Here is a 14,600-nt window from a genome sequence, read left to right as displayed (position 1 = left end):
TTTTGTTCCATATTATGAGTTTGTTCCTTGACATTTCTGTCAACCTTCATTTTGGTGGAGATAATCCACAGACTCCAGGAAGTTTCCTAGTAATTTACTCATCACTCTGCTATTGCTGGCTAGTATTTAAATTGTTCCAGGAGTACAATACGGAATTCCTTCCTGCTCCAATACTTCCTTCATTTTTGATAAGCTTTGAGGGCACGTGATACCTTAGTTTACATGAATTTCTGAAGAGGATAGGGGAAAATGTAATGGTACAGCCTTCCCTACCAGAAGAATCTACCTGTATCAACCAGAATTGGTCTTTCTACTACATTTCTCTTTCTTTTACATCTGTCTTTCTCCAACCCTTCACCTCCCCCCCTCCCCCCAAATCCAAGAAGATATCTTAGAGGGTGTGTGGTACAATGTTCAGAATGCTTTGATTTGGAATTAGAGAACCCAAGTTAAGTTTTATGCTCTTCTGCTTATATCTCTATGTCATGGGGGTGAGTGTGGGGGGTGAGGGGAGAAATCATTTAACCTCTGTGGGCCTATTTATTTGAAAAAAACAAGGAGGGTTAGACTAGAAAACTAAGATCCCTACTAGTTCCAAATGTATAATTTTATTCATATCCAGCCATGACTCAGTCAGTCATCCTTAATATCATTTTACCAAGGCAAGAGGTGTATATACATTATTAAGGAGTCATTATTGATATTGGAACAAAGTTCTTATCCATGTCAGCCTTATAAAAAATTGCTAACCTTGACTTAATCTCATTAAGGAATCAATGCCTTCTTAAAGAGTCTTCCCATTCAAGTGGTCTTTACCAGGTACTTCCTCAGTATGCTCCTAGGAATCCTTTTCTGATTCTGAAACTCAAAGTTTTTAATTGTTTAAGTCTTAATTAAAAATAGAAAGTGACAATCTTTGTTTCAAAAGGAGAATGACAATTGTCATCTGGTGGAACTGTCTAATACAAAGTATTTACTTTTAGACCAGAAAATTTCTTTTTTCCTGTAGTGGGCTTATTTCTATATTACACTAGTCTATCACTGACAAATGCCTCCCACTCTCTAGGGATAATACTGGATCCCAGAGCAGCCAAATTAAAAATATAAAGTCATGTTTTTCTAATGTGTCAAAAGCTTAGGCTACATAGAAAGCATAGAACAGAGACAAGATTTTTTTTTCTGCTTTTATAACCAAGATTTCTCCAAACTATAGGTTTTAATAAAAATGAGATAATAAATCATAAGGAAAAGATTACACACACATATACACACATATTCATATACTCCAAACCTCTTATTTTACATATAAAGAAACTGAAATCCAATAGCTTTATTTTATAATGTAATATACTGAGGTCTAGGTTAAGAAGGTACTAAGTAGTAGGGATAATTTTAGAATGTAGGTCTCTTACAGGTCTAAATCCTATTATTCTAGGAAATACTTCAAAGATACGTGATAATTAAGAAACAACTAATGTGGTGGTTTATCACTTATTCTCTCTGTATTAAAATTTAGTGAAAATTTTCTGAATATGGAACATAGAACTCCATATTTAATGTCAGAACTTGTACTAGAAAGTTCTTGATTCAACTCTATTTTACATGATATCAAAAATAAACAAATGATATGTCCAAGGTTACATGGCAAACTAGTGGAAGACTTGGAACTAACTAAATGATGAATAATTCAAAAATATATTTTGTTTCAAGATTTTCACAGCACTTTCCTCACAATGACCTGTGAAGTATATGATAAAATTATTATCATGCCAATTTAAAAATTAAAGATTCAGATTTTTATAAATAGTGATTTGTCCATGCCTATAAAACTAGTGAGCATCTAAGGTAGAATTTAAATCCAAGCCTCTACATTTTAAATTTAGTCCTTTTTTTTTATAGAAAAAAAAGTTCTCAGTGATTCTAACCTTTATTTGAACAATGCAAAGCAACCAAAGCCATATTTTTTTTTTTTTTCCCACAAGGCTCATTACTTCATGAGATTGCTAACCGCTGTCTTCAAGAGAAGAAAATGATATGATATAATCTGAGAGGGAAATGAACACAGGCATATCTCACTCAATTGGATCAACTTGGGTCAGCCTTAACTAGCATAAAATAGCATAAAATAAAAATGCTATTGTGTTACTTTTAAGTGTGTATAGTTTTCAACCTAGTTTTTAAAAATTGGGCTAGTAGAGGAACTCAGAGTCCTATCTCTATTGGTGAATTCAATTCAATAAACCTTAATTTAGCCCCCACTTTGGGCAAGGTAGCATTCATATAGAGTAAAATGGTTTAAAAGAAGCACATATAGTTCTTAGGCTGATATGGGTAACTGAGCCCTTTTCTGAAGTAGCAAAACAGTAGTAGAAATGGATTCTTATTGAGGAATTACTGAAAAAAGTAATATGTGAAAATAAAGACATTATCGCATTACATGAAATTATAAATATTAGAGAAACTAATGGCACAGAATGAATTAAGCAAAAACAGAAGAATATACAGACTGCCTGAAATAATAGAGATGAAGGTAACTGAGAAGAAAATAAACACCAAGCAATTATAATGAATTGATCATGGTCTTGGAAAATCAATGAAAAAATAATTCCCTCCCTTTGATAAGGAAGTATGGGGAAGGGAATATGACCATGAAATGTAATACACAATAGGAGATACCATGCCTTTGCTGGTTTATTTAATTGGATTTCCTAGTTATACTACTGGATTCATTGGATTTATCTAGGTGGATATGGAAATAAAATGCTAGACTTGGAGTTAAAGAAGGCCTGGGTCAAATCGAAATCCTATTAGCCATATGACTGTGACCAAGTCCTTTGCTTCTGTTTACCTCAGAGGATTATAATAGTATTATCTCAAGAATAATTGCAAGGATGAAATAATATAGTATTTGTAAAGTGCTTTGCAAACCTAAAAGTGGTATAAATGCTATTATTAGTAGTATTTCAGACAGATATTTAGGACATAACTAACTGTGGTAAAAATAAAACTTAGCAATAAAACTTACTTGCAAAAAAAAAAAATCACATCTAATTGCTTAAGATTAAGTTAGAAGGGATCTTGGATACCTAATCATTGAGTAGCCTAATTTTACAGAGACTATTGAGGTTAAGCGATTTTCGTAGGTTCACACACTTTGTAAGCAATAGAGCTGAGATTCAAATCCAAGTTGTTCAACTCTAAATTTACTTTTTCACTTGAATTATATTAGAACCTGGAAAGATTGTACTCTCTTTAAGTATTTCATCATTTCCACAACAGTTCTGTTATAGTGTGAATTTGTATTGTCTTTGAGGAAATAGTTTGCTAAGCAAAGCTGATAAAGTAACGTTTTTGAACAGTCACAAATTCTGAAGGAATCTATATGCTTTAATTTCTAAGGCACAGCTACAGAGTCCAAATAGTTTATGTCATCATTTACAAGGTCTATACTCTTCATTGAAGGTGGGCTTCTATCAAAAGGATTTCCTTTATCCAATTCTCCAGTCTCAGTTCCATGAGAACAGTCTATTAAGAATTCATTATAAATGTGAGTATTGCAAACCCTAAGTTTGTTTTTATGTGAGAGGAGGATTCAAAAGCACAGTGAATGCTGGTAATATGACTGTTGGGTTACTGGAATGGCCAAAGGATTCTGAATCATTGCATTTCAAGTCAGAGAAAGAAAACTTGTTGCTGGAATACTCAGCTTGACCTTGTCAAGTGCTATGATTAAACCATTCTGTACTATCAAGGGATTTGACAGATTCAGTTTCTTGGTGCACCACGTCCCTGCTTGCACTCAAGTCAAACTCTTGATGGATTCTCTAATTTTGAACATGGATGCTTTCTCAGCAGTCACAGATTAACAAATGCCAAGTCTGCCTTGGTCACCTTTGGTAATATGATTATATGTGCATACATATAGATAAATCAGAGGCTACACAAATATTTCATCACTTTCTACTTATGAATAAAAAATAACTAACCCCCAAAGTGTCATATTGAATTCTCTTTTTTAAGGGTGACCAAGAGGGAGGACCTACTTAACCTATCCTTGAAATATGTTTCAATATTTTCTCTTAGGCTGACAGGCAGAAACTTATGAAAAAGACTTGTAATCTACTGCAATATATCTATTTCTGTATATTATATGTTTTCTTATTAGGTAGAAAGAGAAAAAAGTAAGTTTTTAAAAAATGACTTCAATGTGTGACATAATGTTTCCATAGTTTTCAATGGTAAAAAGTATCTTGCAAAGTTTTGTTCATCAAATAACTTCATTAGTCCTGCACTTGACAATTTGACAGGCAGGTTTAGAACTAAAGAAAAAAATATTCGGTTAATTTCTATTTTCTAACCATGAGGGCAATATGTGATGCTGGAAATTATCCAGCAATCTACATTTAGATCCATTTCCTCTTTTTTTGGTCTTTTTGACTTAATAGCAGTATCATTTTATCTGGTATCTAAAACTGTCTTCCACCCAACCCTACCTCCACCTGTTTCCTACATATTTTTCTAGACGTTTTGCATTATTCCCCATTATGGAGTCTATGTTCCAACCAAATTGACCTATTTGTCCTTCCACAAACTTGATATTTCATCTCTTTCATGTCTAAGGCTTGGCATAAGCTATTGATTGGACTCCTTTCTCAATTGAGCAATCAATTGACAATCATTCATTGAACATCTTTTATATGTCAGGCACTACCTGAGAAGAATGTAATCTCTATGAGATCAAGGATAGTTTTGCTTTTGTATTTAAATTCCTCATTATCAATATTGAACTGAATTGATTTGGATAGAAAAAAGAGTCACTTCTTTCTTTCTCTGAGACAGGAGAAACAAAGGATCACCAATTAATATAGAGAAATTTGAGGTTGTGTATGGTAAAGGTGGGAAAACATGGCAAACTTGATAGATACAATAAGAAATAATAAGATAATGGAACTTCTTCAACAGAAGACTGACATGAAAGAAGCACAATTTTATAGCAATGGCCTTAGATTTAAACATATTTGTAGTACTGGTTCAGAAAGAATGGAGGGTGACTACATCTAATTGCCTTTTAAAGGATGTCTTCCTACTTTTCCTGAAATGCTAAACTTATAGGATTTGGGGAGAGACATTCCTACTGATAAATGAAAGGACAAGAGAGTCATAATCATGGCAATGAATTTTTAGTGGATTGTGGAGTTATTTTATTACATCAAATTATATATTCAAACGTACTACTAAAATGGGCACCTTAAATATTGCTTTGGCTGCATTACTATTCCTTCCTTTCTTTATGCTTCTATTCCCAGATTAGACATTTATATTCTCAAATCAGAGCATTAAATGTAATATCCCTTTGCTTCAGGGCAAATATTTTCATTTTCCACATATGCAATATCTGCTTTCATAAGAGGAAAAGTTTGTGGAAATGAGCTTTAATAGTGGAATGTACTCAAAATCATTCCCTTGTATACTACAATGTTGCATAAAAGCAGACTCATACCCAGTATTTATTACACAAAAGGAATTAAATGTTTAAGCTACAACAAAAAGCATTTTCTTAGAGTTTAACATTCAAACTTCCCTTTCTCACTGAAAAAAAAAAGTGGCATTTTTGTTGTACACTTAGTTATGATTATTGTCAGGCAGAGTTTTCTCAAAGCTTTTGGTACAAAAGATCCTTTATTCCTTCCTTTGTTCATTCCTCCTTCCTTATTTCCTTCCTTTGTTCATTCCTTTGTTCCTTGTTTCCTTTCTTTGTTCCTTGTTTTCTTCCTTCCTTCCTTTTTTATCCTTTCATTCTCTTTTCTTTCTTTCCTCCCTTCTATCTCTATTTCCATCTATGTCTCTTTATCTGTCTGTCTCTGATTCTTTCCTTTAGCATTTAACACCTGTGTGCTGAATACTTATGTAATATGAGGGAAAAAAAAGATTATTGAAGGTCTTCTTTTCTTCTCTTCATATCCTTTGGAAGAACTTAGATCTTTTGTTTCCAACATTAAATAGAAGTCCAGCCTGCTCTGCTATGGTACTTCCTTGAGAAACAGCTGATTCATTGTTTTTTAGTCCTTAATTCTAATGAAACAGCTGCTTTTTAAGGATCTCTTTCTATTTTAAAAAAAGGGATCCAATTCTGAAGGAATTTTCCCCCTCTTTATGAATACACAGGCCTTCAGTTGGTAGCCTCTATCTTTTCAGCCTCAGTTCACTTCAACATACACCTCGAACTTGCTGTTCACCCAACACATACCACACTGTCTCATTTCCATGTTTTTGTTCATTCCATTCCTTGAAGTTCAAATGTTCTTCTTTGTATCTTCATCTTTTTAAATCTAACCCATCTTTTATGACCATTCAAATACTGCCTCCTTCTTTTAACCTTGTCTACATTTTTCAAACATTCCTATTTGACCTCTTCACTTCTTATCTTTTCCTGGGGCCTTGGTTTATTTATAGTACTAGACAATAAATTCCAAGGTTATAAGCATAAATATCTTGTTTTTTAATGTTCCAACACCCAAAGACCTGCATATTAATAGGAGCCTAGCTATATTAAATTTATTGTATAGAACACTGACTATTCCATGTGACATGGTGGGGAAAGAACTTTAAAGTTGCAGAGGGAGAAGAGGAGTCTAGGTGTCTGTTGTGTTTCTTGTCCACACACTGTCTCAGTGACACTGGCCAAATTACATAACTTCTTAGATCTCCATACAATTCTCTAAGTTTCTAAATTGCAGAGCAGTTGCTGGAATGCACTCTTAGGATGGTTTTTCTCACCAGGATTTCCCTACTCCAATAAAACAGGTTTGGACCTAAAAACATATAACTAAAGTGCTTTAGGATATTCTACACTAAAATGCATGTGTACATAAATACACATATGCCCACATACACATACATATCAAGGAAAATAAAATCAAACCACAAAATAAAACAAGAATGGGCCATGTCAAAGAATTTCAATGAGTTGCTCATGATCACATGGATAGTAAATGGTAGAACTAGAACTGAAACTTAAATTAAATTTAAAACATAGCTAGTAATAGAAAATGTAGAAAGATCATTAGATATGAAAAGAGAAAACTTAAGTTTGAGTTCCATCTCTACTTTCTTACTATGTCTGGAACTTTGGAAAAATCACTTTCTTTCTATGGACCTCAGTATTCTAATTTGCAAAATGAGGTTGTTGTACTATCTTTGCTTTTTCACAAGTTTTTTAGCTACAAATCAAAGATTTGAATAACTGATTCAATCTGGGATCTCAGGCCTGCACTCTGAATACAAGTCCAATGTGCTTTCTATTCTACTGCATGCTGCTTTCCTTAGATCATGATTTTCTCCAGGAAGATTAAATGGCAAATAGAATAAAGATTCTATTTAGTTCTCAGGGACTATAAGGCAGAGATCATAGGGAAAAGCCCCTATTAACCTAAGATTTGAAGCTTCTTATCTTCATCTATAAGTAAAACATGGTACTTTTTCTCCTGATAAAGACAAACTAATGAAATAATGAATAAATGGACTCTGGGAGAAAGACACTAGGTTCCTGAATTCAGTATGTTCCCAGTGAGGTAAAAGCTGTGAACTTGCTGAGATCAAAGATCACTAAATTTTAAACAAAAACAAATAACATCTCTTGCTGCTTCATAGCCCAGCTTCTTACACCCCAAATGGGGGTCTTGTAACTGAATATGGGGATTGTGAAATTATGATTTATTATCAATAAATGTTTGATTTACATATGCACTTTACATAGTCCATAACTGGAAAAGAGTTCAGAAGTCATGTAGACCAGCCTGTTTTTAGACAAGAAAAATGAAGTCTAGAGAAGTTTATAAAAAATTGCCCCAAATTACATGGCTAGTAAGCATCAAATGTATGCTTAATAAATGCACATTATTTAATTGTTTGACTGGTTAGACCCTTTGTTTGACTTCCTGGGAGCAGATCCAGGAACAATGAGGTCAATTTAGATTTGATGTCAGGAAAATATTCCTGTGTCCTAACATAAGAAGGAATGGGTAAACCCCCATCCTCCAGAGAGCTTTACAAAAAGGCTGCATTTCTTTTTCAGTTATCTAGTGGAGGAGATTCTTTGTTTCAAGTCTGAAAAGCCTAGTTTTGTTCTAGATGACCTCTGATGTTTCCTCTTAAGTCTGAGATTCTGTTGTTCTTTGATAATGGAGTATGTTATTTTGTACTTGTTAATAGCTTGTATCACAGAGCTAACAACCTTATCGGATATTATCTTGCATTCTTTTCTAGTTCTCCCATATATCTTTATCTCAAATAGACAAAGAATTAAATACAGTTAAAAGGTTTCTTGTGAGTCATAAATGAGTCTTCACCTTATCTTCTGTACCTCATCATGTTTAGTTGTTGAATAGTTGAGTATTTGATCACAGTATGATAAGCTTGAATGAATTTTGAAATCTACTCAGAGGTTTAACATGATAGACTACTTTTACAATAGAAAAGTTTTAAATTAAAACAGGGTTTAAACATGGTTCTTGTTTTTTGTGTTTATAATTAAACACACAGGTTACCTTTTGGGGTAATATCAGTGAGGAATAATTATTCTTCTTGGTCCACATCTGCTTCTTCAAACATTTGGAATGCTATAGACAGTTGATGAATAACACATTTTAAAGCATGAGGAAAAAAGCGGTAAAAACTGCATGTTCTCAGGGCCAAATATTGTGTATTTAAAGTGGAACATCTGCTGATACTGTACAAACACCCCAGTTGCTTCAACAACATTAATTTTGATTGGAAACATAAACAAAATCCTCTAGGCAATGTGACATCATGATCTCTCCCTGATACAGATGCCTTATGTTTAATGAGAATAGGAGGTTACATAAATGGTATGATGTCAGAGGTATTGGGAAGGTCATACCTTCCCCAATCTGTCCCAATCTGCTGCTGGACACATTGCTTGAAATTTCAATGTTTTAGATTAATTCCTGAGCTGTCAGATATTACTGTTCCAAGATGTTCACTTTTAAAAGTATAGCCCCATTAAGCCAGTTGTCATTAATTCTCAAGTATGAAACAATTTCTTGCTAGCTTTCTGATGGACGTCAAAAGAAGGAAATTGTGATGAGAACAAATAAGAAGAATTTGTCAACACATGGGTCATTATCTAGGGAGCCAAGAGGGGATTAAAATTAAATACTTCCTCCTATACTAGAAGCTCAGTGTAGCAATGGCTAAGCATTAAGACACTGAACACTAAGGGTCAAATGCTCCTAAAAAATAAAGGGATATAGGAAAGGGAAAGGAGAAGGTTGCAGAAACCAAATTTTTATTTCACTATTTTCCCATTCATCACATAATGCTTTTGTAAGGGATTCTTCCCTTAATGAGCCAAAAGGACCAAGGCACAGCATCTCTAATTCCTCCCCAAGACTCAGATAACTTTTAATATATTTATTTTCCTTCATGATTTTATGTATATTAGTTTATACCTTTACACTTTTTTTTATCCTAAGAAAGAATTCTCTGTGTGACCCTTGGTAAGTCACTGTATGATCCTGGGCAAGTTACTTAACCCTAATTGCGAAAGAGAAAGAAAGAAAGAAAGAAAGAAAGAAAGAAAGAAAGAAAGAAAGAAAGAAAGAAAGAAAGAAAGAAAGAAAGAAAGAGGGAGGGAGGGAGGGAAGAAGGAAGGAAGGAAGGAAGGAAGGAAGGAAGGAAGGAAGGAAGGAAGAGAAAAGAAAGAATAAAAGTTGCAAAGAAAATGTCAACAAGAACTGGTTTAGAGACTTTTCTCACTGGAGAATCCTCAATATAATAATGAAAACACTAGTCTAATCCCTGTCCTTATACTTTGCTTCATAAACTCTGTCATGTGCATTGCACTTGTTAGAAATTTTGTTATAACAATTCAATCCACAATAATTTGTATTTTTAAAAACTCAAAAACCTTATAGCTCATGGTCAGTACAGCAAAATGGAAAGAAGACCAGATATATGGATTGATACACCTGGGTTCTACATTGTACACAGCAACAGTAAGATTATAAGATGACCAATTCTGACGAATGTGGCTCTTTTCAGCAGTGAGGTTGATTCAGACCAGTTCCAATGGTCTTGTCATGAGAGCCATCTACATCCAGAGAGGGGATTGTGGGGTCTGATTATGGATCCCAATATAGTATTTCCATTTTCTTTGTTGTTTTTTGCTTGCATTTTGTTTTCTTTCTCATTTTTTTCTTTTTTGATCTGATTTTTCTTGTGCAGCATATTTCTAGAAATGTGTATAGAAGAATTCCACATGTCTAACATATATTGAATTATTTGCCATTTAGAGAAGGGATAGGGGAAGGGAGGGAGAGAAAAAAATTTGGAGTACAAGGTTTTGCAAGGGTGAATGCTGAAAAATTTCTGTGCATATGTTTTGAAAAGAAAAAGTTTTACTTAAAAAAAAGACATCTGATTTCTAGTCAAGGCCTAACTATTCTAACACTATATAATCTTGGACAAGTTACTCAACCTATCTGCACTTCTCTTTCCTCACCTATAAAATGGGATTAATGACCCTTTGAAAAATATTACAAGATTCTTATTGGATAATTTGTAAATGAATTATTATTGTAGTTATTGTCCTGTGCTAAATTCCTACCGTCATGTCTCATCCTGCTAAGGAGGATGAGACCATCTATCACATCTATCACCTTTCAAATGCTATTCCAGATAAATTTAGAACTTATCCATATTGCAAAGTCTTTAAATAGAAGACTGACATTGACCTCTTTAAGTGTCTGATAAATATAGAGCAACCAAATTGTGAAGAGATTCATTAATACAGAATTAGTAACAAGGCAATAAGTACTTTTTGATTGTAGTGATACCTTCCAGGGGACCTCAAACGTTTTAAATAGGGGGCCAGTTCACTGTCCCTCAGACTGTTGGAGGGCCGGACTATAGTAAAAACAAAAACTTTGTTTTGTGGGCCTTTAAATAAAGAAACTTCATAGCCCTGGGTTAAGGGGGATAATCGTTCTCAGTGGCTGCATCTGGCCCGCAGGCCGTAGTTTGAGGACCGCTGCTAAGTAAACCATCCATTTAAGTGAGGAGAAGTTGTGAACTGCATTAATGGAGTGGGAGTCTAGATAGATGAAATCATAAAATCATGGATCCTTGAAGGAAATATAACAATATAGGATAATGAATCATTATGATATAATGAGTTATTATAATATAGTTATGCCCTTTGTCAATGGATCTATACTCTCCCTTATATCTTACCCTACTATTTGTAAATTTTTTGAAGGCAGGGACTGTGTCTTAATTTCCCAAGGTACCTAGTATATAGGAAACTGGTTAGATTAATAAGGCACATGAAGCCTATTAATAGTAGAAAAAGTACTGAAGATTTGACTTTTCTGCTAAATAGTGGTATGTCCTTTGCAAAATATCTCCCCCATTTGGGTCTTAGTATCCTCTTCATCAAAATGATGGGCTTAAACTGGATAATTCTACTGTCTCTTAAACAAGTCTTTGATTCAGTGCAAACAACACACACACACACACACACACACACACACACACACTGTACTCTAAATTTTTCTAGAAATTTTCTAGAAATAATTACTAGAACTCATGTTTCTAACCAAGTCCTGGGAGTATCCAATGTAAATGAAGCCTCCAAGGCTATTGGAAAAGTGCTTGGAGCTCCTCAGGTGCTTTTGAAAAAGAGGTTGGAATATTTTACAGTTTTTCTTTTGGATGTTCTGCTATCCAAGCCCACAACCCTCCCACTGTTCCTATCACGCTGCAATGATAAATAAATAAATAAACTCTTTTGCCACTAATGAGAGGCAACCCAGCAGTTTTCTCATCACTCCAGTGACAAGTTTATGTGCTCTATAATCGCAATCGAAATATTTTTGCTATTTTTGTGATTTTCTTGGCTACCTTCCCATGGAATTAATCATTTCCCTGGCACTGGGGAGAAGTGGAAAAAATTGCAGCCACAAATGATTGACATAATAGCGCATTCTCTTCGCCCACTCAAAACCTCTCTGTTTGCAGAATTAAATCATTCCAGAGGAAAAGGTTTAGGTAGTTAGATGAAGGCAGGTAATATGTGGCTTCTCAAATAGTACCATCGAGTTTGACAGAGTAGATTAGCTTCATTTCAATTGACTTTCCTAAAATCTGGGGTGATCTGGAGCCAGAAGATGTGGGTTCAGATCTCCACAGCCAATCAGTAGAACTCACCTTCTTTCAATATTGAGTTTCCTTATCTGTACAAAAGAGAAAATAATTTTTCCTCTATCTAGCTCATTCAGTTTCAACAAGAATTAAATTCTAAATGTGCATTGCAAACTGGTAAAGTAGTCTACAAATGGAAAAGATTGTTATCATTCCTGTTATATTGTCTGGTATGGAAGTGACCCCAACTCAAATCCTAGTAGATCCAATCTACTTGCTTGTATAAATCAAGTGATGAATGATATATCTGCTGTTAGACCAGCAACTTGCTTGAATTTGGAGAGATTTAGGACCAATCTGGGCACATAAGGACTAAATTTTTGGTCAGGCCAACTTTCAACAACCCTCTGCTATACCAGGAATTTTTAATTTTTTTCTACTTGTGACCCCTTTCACCCAAGAAATTTTTATGTGACCTCTATTTATAGGTATATAAAACAGGCATACAAATCAAACATATAGTGATAAAAATCATAATTGCACAACCTCAATATTTCATTGTTCATCCCTATTTGGGGTGACAATCCACAGTTTAAGAAGCTTTGTTCTAAACCAGAGAGGAACTGTCATCTTCATTAATAAAAGGAGCACACATACTAAAATCACAGATCCATATGAAACTGGAGTAAAAAGATTAGGGGATTAAAAGAAAAGAATAGTAAGAAACAAAAAGGAAACTAGGAGAAAAGATTTTTACTTCTACCCAAAGCCCTAAGTTCATGCATAAAATGGAATGTTTATCTTGAGTATTCCTTCACATACATACACACAAACACAGATACACATATACACACTTAACATAATGCTTGAGTGTCCCATAATGATTCACTTTCCAGCCATGCATTTATGGCTTAGTTTAGACAATGCATTCCAATATAACTCTACCTTAATCTATGCTTCTATTTGTATCTAAATGAGCCTATCAGGCCTTGTCTTTTATTAACTAATTTAACAAAGTAATCCAAACTAATATGTCATAAATAACCTTTATATGGTGACCTACTTAAAACTGGGGCCTGATGTGCCTTTTCCTGGGAAGATACCTTTTGGGAGGCTGGGGGATTTCTCATAGCCTTCAAATATGACAATTACCATATAGTTTTCTCCTTTTACTCTTCCCAGTTGGGTCAGTGCCATCCTTACTTGTATCTACCATCACAAATGCATATGCAAATACATAGTTCCACAAATTACCTGAATGAATCCATTGATATCTTACCAATGGTTATCAAGAATCTTTTTGTTATTTTTCAAATATTTAAAAACTATATAGAAAGGCTCCATTTCTTAACAGAATAATACATTACCAAATCAAGGATCATAATTACAATCTTTATACTTTTATTACCCCTCACCTTTCCACTGAGTTAAATATACTAAATTAATCTGAGTGTCATATAATAGAATATGTTATGGCTAACAGAGACCATAGAGATTATCTGGTACAGCTCTTTATTTTAAAGAGATGGAAACTGAGCCAATGAGAGGTTTTTTATTTGCTTAGAATCATATTTATTGAGAGAGAGTGTGGTGTAATGAAAAGTACATTTTGGAATCAGGAGAGATCAATTCATACCTTACCTTACTTCTGCCACTTACTCTCTCTGTGTGAACTTGGACAAGTCAGTGGATCTCTCTAAGCCTTAGTTCTTTATCTGTAAGATGAACTATCATGACCTGTAAAGTCCCTCTTTGTTCTCTGAGAATATCAGTTAACAGCTCTCATTGTGTTTTACAATTTGTAAACTGGAAGTAATATTTTTATTACAGAGTCATTGTGAATAAAATACTTCGTAAAGCTTCATGTGCTATATAAATGTAAATCATTCTTATTAAAACATAGATGATTTGCTGTAAAAAGATTTGTTAAAAAAAACTAGAAAAGTGAGATTTAGGAAACTTTAAAGGGAAAGTTAAAAATATATATTTCTGAAATCTTTCCAAATAAAATATAAGAACAGATCTGATTAACTGATTCATATTTCTGGCTATATCTTATTGTAAGTTCATGGATTCTGGCAGAATTGGTTCTCCAGGTTGCCAAATCTGAAATCAATTTGTCATAGAAACTGTAATCAGTCATCAAATTATTTTTGATTTGATTCTGGCCCCAGGCAAAGGATAACTTGTAGGTTTTCTTGAGGGAGATAATGATCACTGATTGTGAACATTGGATACATTTTCATGTCAAATCATGGGAACTACAAGATACAGGATAAATCAGTCTTTCAATCTGTAGCATGATCTCCTGTCTATGTGTAGTATTTCACAGAATGTTCCCTGTATATAAGTGAAAATGTTCAAATACAAAACTAAGATATGAAATAGCAATATAATGAACCAAGTGTCCTGTAGTTCAAATTCCTTCTTTTACAAAT

At 33.9% G+C, this 14,600-nt stretch overlaps 1 protein-coding gene and 1 long non-coding RNA gene across 3 annotated transcripts in view; one reads left to right on the top strand and one right to left on the bottom strand.

The window, feature by feature from the left end:
- Nucleotides 1-2,789, top strand: part of LOC116421057 — a 32,285-nt gene extending 29,496 nt beyond the window's left edge. The window contains exon 3 of the long non-coding RNA XR_004231376.1: nt 1,983-2,789. This is a non-coding gene — a long non-coding RNA (uncharacterized LOC116421057). The remainder of the gene's footprint in view (nt 1-1,982) is intronic.
- SGCD (sarcoglycan delta) overlaps nt 1-14,600 on the bottom strand; it is a 1,334,163-nt gene that overhangs the window by 374,271 nt on the left and 945,292 nt on the right. The gene's annotated exons all lie outside the window — the stretch shown is intronic.

This window comes from Sarcophilus harrisii, chromosome 2, assembly GCF_902635505.1.
Source record: "Sarcophilus harrisii chromosome 2, mSarHar1.11, whole genome shotgun sequence".
Taxonomy (NCBI): domain Eukaryota; kingdom Metazoa; phylum Chordata; class Mammalia; order Dasyuromorphia; family Dasyuridae; genus Sarcophilus; species Sarcophilus harrisii.
This window is presented reverse-complemented; position numbering and strand designations above follow the sequence as displayed.